This window comes from Dipodomys ordii, unplaced genomic scaffold, assembly GCF_000151885.1.
Source record: "Dipodomys ordii isolate 6190 unplaced genomic scaffold, Dord_2.0 Scaffold167, whole genome shotgun sequence".
Lineage (NCBI taxonomy): Eukaryota > Metazoa > Chordata > Mammalia > Rodentia > Heteromyidae > Dipodomys > Dipodomys ordii.
In genome coordinates this window covers 1,603,441-1,609,440 of record NW_012267383.1, presented here as the reverse complement: position 1 = coordinate 1,609,440, position 6,000 = coordinate 1,603,441, and the positions used below count along the sequence as shown (strand labels likewise).

Below are 6,000 nucleotides of genomic sequence, written 5' to 3'. Positions count from 1 at the left end.
GCTTTTTTCTTTTTGCTTATGTGGTGCTGAGGAATCGAACCCAGGGCCTCAGGCATGCAAGGCAAGCGCTCTACCACTGAGCCACTTTCCCAGCCCCCCTCATTCCATTTCATGTGTTTTTTTCTTTCACTCCTTTTAATCCAGTTTTTACTCAAAGGGATTTATGCTAACATCTCCTAAAAGCTGGATTTGAATTTAGTTTCTACACTGGGTAAAGTGATATCAGAACAGGAATCCTTTTGTACAATCTGAATGTCTTAGAGTCTTGCAGGAAACATTCACCCTGGCTACTACTAAGTATTTGTGAGGTTCCAGTGTCTACTAACAACTGTTTCATAAGTGTGGGGAAATGGCAGTCTTACTCAACAGCAGGTATCTCCCTCCTCACTTCTATTTTCCTCTTCCTGTCTCATTTAAAAAAGAAAAACAAAACCTTTCAGAAGTAGCTGTCATCCTACCTATCCAGGAGGCTTAGATCTGAGGATGTGGTTTAAAGCCAGGCATGGCAGAAAAGTCCCCGAGACTCATCTCCAATCAACCAATAAAAAGCTGGAAGAAAAGGTGTGGCCCAAGTGCTAGCTTGGAACAAAAAAGCTCATGGATAGCACCCAGGCCCTGAGTTCAAGTTCTAGGACACACACACACACACCCCACATACCACACAAAGTTGAAAGTATTACATGTTCAGATCTGACTATCCAAGTATTAAATGAATAGGAAAAAAGAAAAGTTCTCAAAACACAAAATAGAGTTAACTAGTAATGAACTTTCTACTAGGTCCATCGATAAATGCTCTTTTTGAATCCTTTTCCTCCCACATCAGTGATACTGTCAGCTTCCACAGCACAAGTGAACAGATAGCTTCTGTCCCCAAGAGAATTTCAGGGAGCCCTGAGACTGCATACAAGGTTGTATGTGTGCACACACACACATGCTCACACATCTGTGTATTTTTCTCAGGTAAAGTCACTGGGTATGATGATTTTTCAGTGTGAACAGGGGTCTGTACTCCTAAAAGTCAAAGTGCGGCTAAGCATCCTCCTCCCAGTTTTGTTTCTATGGTAACTATCATTTTTAGGCTAGTTCTGGATATTGAAGCTTAAGGTAAGTGGCAGCAGGAAGTCAAAGGGAATGAATGACAGAGGAGGCAGGAAAAGGCACTAGGGAGGACAGGGGTAGAGATAAACAAGGAAAAAGGGCTTCCTGGAGTGCTTGACCTTCGGAAGATTCATTTCTCAAGTTCATTCTGTTGCTTGTTTATTTTAACATAGTGGAAAAATTAGAAGTGGGTTTCCTTCTATAGAACAACAAACTGCAGAGTTAAGATTTTTTTCCCAATGGTCAGCTTAGATGAAGCCCCATGTATTGTTTCTCTGAAAGCTTGCTATGATACTTATTATCAGTAATTATGGTCGTAAAGCATTATTCTTGGTAAAATTCCATTTCCCCAAGAAGTTGAGCTCAGACACCAATTTACTCTTAAAATGTGCCATCCCAGAGCGATGTTAGCCTGGAATGGTATGGAGTTTTGTGGATTAAAACTAAGACTTCTTTTTGAGATTCTATTTATGTCTGCTCACACTGTAGTAAATGACAAAATAAGCCAAAATGCCCTGGTGCCCTATTTTGAGAACCACTAGGTCAGACAGCCTAGGGTGTACAGGCAGCTTGCCTGTGCTGAATTCTCTATATCCTTTCCTCTCTACCCCATGAAACCAGAGAGTGGGAGGGTGAGAAAATGCAGTCATTACAGCCAATTTACATTATGTAAAAAAATGAACTACATACCTTGAAGGTAGGAGGGGGAAAATGAGGGTGAATGAAGGGGTGACATTGAGTAAGAAACATTGTACTTATGACCATACTTATGGACTTGTAACCTCTTTGTACAACTAGTAATTAATAGTAACAATGATTTTAATTTTTTTTGTCAGTTGTGGAGCTTGAACTCAGGGCCTGGGTACTGTCCCTGAACATCTTTGTGCTCAAGGCTAGCAATCTACCACTTGAGCTATAGCACTGTTTCTGGTTTTTGAGTGATTAATTGGAGATAAGAGTCTCCCAGGGATTTTTCTGCCTGGACTGGCTTTGAATTGCAATCCTCAGATCTCAGCCTCCCGAGTAGCTAGGATTACAGGTATGAGCCATTGGCTCTGACTTTTTTCTGTTTAAAATAATTTATATGCCAGGCACTGGTGGCTCATACCTGTGATCCTAGCTATTCAGGAGGATAATATCTGAGGATCACAGTTCAAAGCCAGCTCAGTCAGGAAAGTCTGTGAGACTCTTAACTATCTCTAATAAACTAACCTCCCCCCCCCCAAATTTTTTTAAGCCAGAAGTGGAGCTGTGGCTCAAGTGGTAGAGCATAAGCCTTGAACAAAAGAAGCTCAAGGACAGTACCCAGACCCTAAGTTCAAGCCCCAGAACTGGCACTAAAATTTGCCCTCTTCCTGAGGTTCATCTTTCAGAGTAACTCAATCCTCAGCTCACACAGACAGACCTTAGTGGAGAAAGCCAGCCACCCCAAATCACCCACCAAGGATCCTAAGGTCTAAATGAGGGCTTACTGTTCTATGCCACAGCCTTTGTTCATGAATTGTCCTGTCAATTGATACTTGATACGTAAGACTGTTTGCTTGGTCAGTGTTCAGTCAGGCTCCAGAAATGTCAGTGCCCACTTGTGTAGTTCCTTATAAAAAGTGAAAGTTTATAAGTCCGTTCAGCAAGAACCTCTCTCACTTGATATCCGCTCACCACAGATATCTGATCCAGATCTTCACCCTCCACCATGCCCCTGCTGATACATGATCAGCCTGGCCTGTCTTCAGTGAGGATTCTGTTAGGTCACTTGAGCCAGAAGCCTCTTATCCATAGTATTTTCTTTCAGAAATTTCCATCTATCTATCTAGGGGCACGGGTCCTATTTCTCCACCAAGTAAAGAATTAGCGTGGTGATGCAGAAAGTTTCTTCAAAGTGGGAGCAGAACAGAGACTCTGTAAGAAGGATCCTGGTGCTGGGAGTCTAATGAAGTCCCCCGGAACAGTGGCCTTTATGCCTTTAATTAATTAATTCTTCTTCCCAGGATCCGACTGGTCAGTGAGGACCCACATGTGAACTCTGCCACTGGACACAAGCAAATCCAACTGATCATGCCTGACTGTGACCTCACTACCTAAATATGATTTTGAGCAGGAACTCAGGGCATTGAAGGAAAAAGAAATGCCATTTTGAGCAGGAGCCCAAGGCATTATGGCCACAATGGGCCACATGTTGTCTGCCTCATGTCATGTATGCTATTTTCTATCCTTATCTACCTAACAGTTTCTCTTTGTTGTTTCTCAACTTCTCTAACCCCTGACCCCCATCCTGCTACTTGGTTTTAAATTCACACGTAGCCACACTACACTGAGTGTTAATACCAAACTATCTCTCTCCAGTACAAAATTCCATCACAGTAATCTATGTATGAATTGCCATAGGCTACTCTTCTTTAAGTCTACTTTACCATGCTTTAACAGGGTGAATTTCTTCCTTTCTTTTACAAAATGATAGCAATTGATAGATAGTGATCATAGCAAAATAGTGAATAAATACCTAGTGGCCTAAATAGAATTTTAAGTATCATCATTTACCTTCCTCTTCTCAATCCTTTTTCTTGTTCTATATGTTCCTTACCTTCCAGTATGAGGTCAGTGTACAAAATAAAAGTGCTCATAGTTTGGGGTGTAGACAGAATGTGAAGAAGAAAATTATTCAGACAAAGATCATTTCTGCTTACATGTCAGCTCCTGGTAACAAAAGGATGAACTGTTACAAAAATGAATTACAAGGAATTAGATCTATGATTCCTAACTTAATTTTCTATGCCATTTCAGGATATTAGTTAAAAATCACATGCTGAGAAATAACTCACAGCTTTTAGAATAAAACTTCAGAATAAGGCTGGGAAGGTGGCTCAGTGGTAGAGTGTATGCCTTGCAAGCATGAGGCCCTGGGTTCGATTCCTCAGCACCACATAAACAGAAAAAGCTGGAAGTGGCGCTGTGGCTCCAGTGGTAGAGCGCTAGCCTTGAGCTGAAGAGCTGAGGGACAGCGCCCAGACCCAGAGTTCAGGCCCCATGACTGGCAAAAAAAAAAAAAAAACTTCAGAATAAGACTTTTAGACTAAGACTTTGAAAATAACCATTTTTCTTTGAAACACAAGACAAAAAATTTCTGGTAACCAAAACATAGTAGAGAGAGCTCACAGAAAATATTATAAGCTTACTAAGAATAACTATCTATAAATGAGCTTGTTAAAACATTCTCCTTGAACTTAGGAAGTGCTTCATCCAAACCTTAATAAGCAGAGGCATTCTGCAAGGAGCAACCTTTGGTGTCTTGTTTGATATTCAAATGAAGATTCTAGAGGGAAAGACCAAAGGTATTCTAAGCAGAGACTGGTGCATTTCTTAGTTCTGTCTATTCAGAAACCCTAGTGGACTTTCAATGCCCACTCAATAGGGTTTGAAAATTGTTCCAGAAATTTAAAACTCTTTACGTGTCATATTACTCAAAAAGAAAGTTACTTGAACCTCTCTCTCATTCTCTCTAATTCTTTCTCTAGTTCTCTCTCTAGTTCTCTCTGTCTCTCTCTCTCACACACACACACACAAATGGTATAAATAAAGACAACTTGTGGGTGGTGACAGGAGGGAAAAACTAGGACAGAGCAAGGAAAAGGGTGACATGCCTAGCTACTCAGGAGGTTGAGATCTGAGGATCAAGGATCAAAGCCAGCCTGGGCAGGAACATCTGTGAGACTCTAGTCTCCAATTAGCCACCAAAAAACCAGAAGTGGGGAACTGTGGTTCAAGTAGTAGAGTACCAGCTTTGAGCAAAAAAGAGACAGTGCCCGGGCCCTGAGTTCAGCCACTGGCACAAAGCAAAAAAAAAAGGTTTGTAAAAGTTAATCATTAGCTTTATAGATGTGCTAATCACGTAAGGAGAATCTATCTAAAACTAGTAATAGAGCCAGTAATCCTTCCTCCTGAGGAGACTGGGCCCCTTTGCTGCCCAAGCAGGAGGAATGAGCCCAGGTCCAGGACAGAGGGTGCCCCTCCTTGACCCAGCCCTAGCAGACATTACATGATGGAAACTCAATTGGCCCCTTTTAAGACAGTGACTTCACCAGGGCAAGCCTCAGAGAACCAGACTGGCAGAAGATGGTAGACCACAGTCTGCCCAGGACAGCTTGGCTGGACATCATACTTCCTGTTCCTTCTTGTGTCCATCCTATATTAAAGCTGTAAGTTCTTTTTTATTTTTGCTTTTTAGTCCCAGTCCTTTGGCTTAACTAGGGATTTGGGTGCCATAGCTGAGCTTTTTTACTTTTTTATCTAGTACTCTACCACGTGAGCCACAGCTCTACTTCCTGCTTTAAGGATGATTAATTGAAAATAAGAGTCTAATTAAAAAAGAAAAAGTATCATGGACATTCCTGCCTAGGCTGGCTTTGAACTGTGATTCTCAGATCTCAGCCTCCTGAGTAGCTGGGATTACAGGCGTGAGCCACCAGTTCCCAGCTCACTTTTTATTTTTAAATGAAAAGGTTACCTAAAAATAATTTTTTTAAAGTTTAGTCTAAAAGTTTATAGATGCTTCTTCCCTGTAAGACAGTCTTTCTTTCATCTCCTCTTCCTTACAGGTGAAGTTTAATGATCACAAGATTGGCTAAAATCATTTCTACTCTCTCTAAACACTAAGGCTTCAGTGTCTTCAACCAATCATTATCATGTCAGCAAGTGACACTCGCTCAGAGAGAAGAACCACACTGTGAAAGCATAATATCAAAAGCAGTACAATTTCATCACAAGAAAAACAAACTCCAAGCCAGGCACAATGGCACAAGCCTGCAATTCTACCTACTTAAAAAGTGGAGATCAGGGAATTGTGGCTCAAGGCTAGCTCAAGCATAAAAAATTTCCTGAGACTCCATCTCAACCAATGACTGGTTT

At 41.3% G+C, this 6,000-nt stretch overlaps 1 protein-coding gene across 1 annotated transcript in view; it reads right to left on the bottom strand.

Moving 5' to 3' along the window:
- Tmtc1 (transmembrane and tetratricopeptide repeat containing 1) overlaps nucleotides 1-6,000 on the bottom strand; it is a 140,380-nt gene that overhangs the window by 64,777 nt on the left and 69,603 nt on the right. The window lies entirely within an intron of this gene.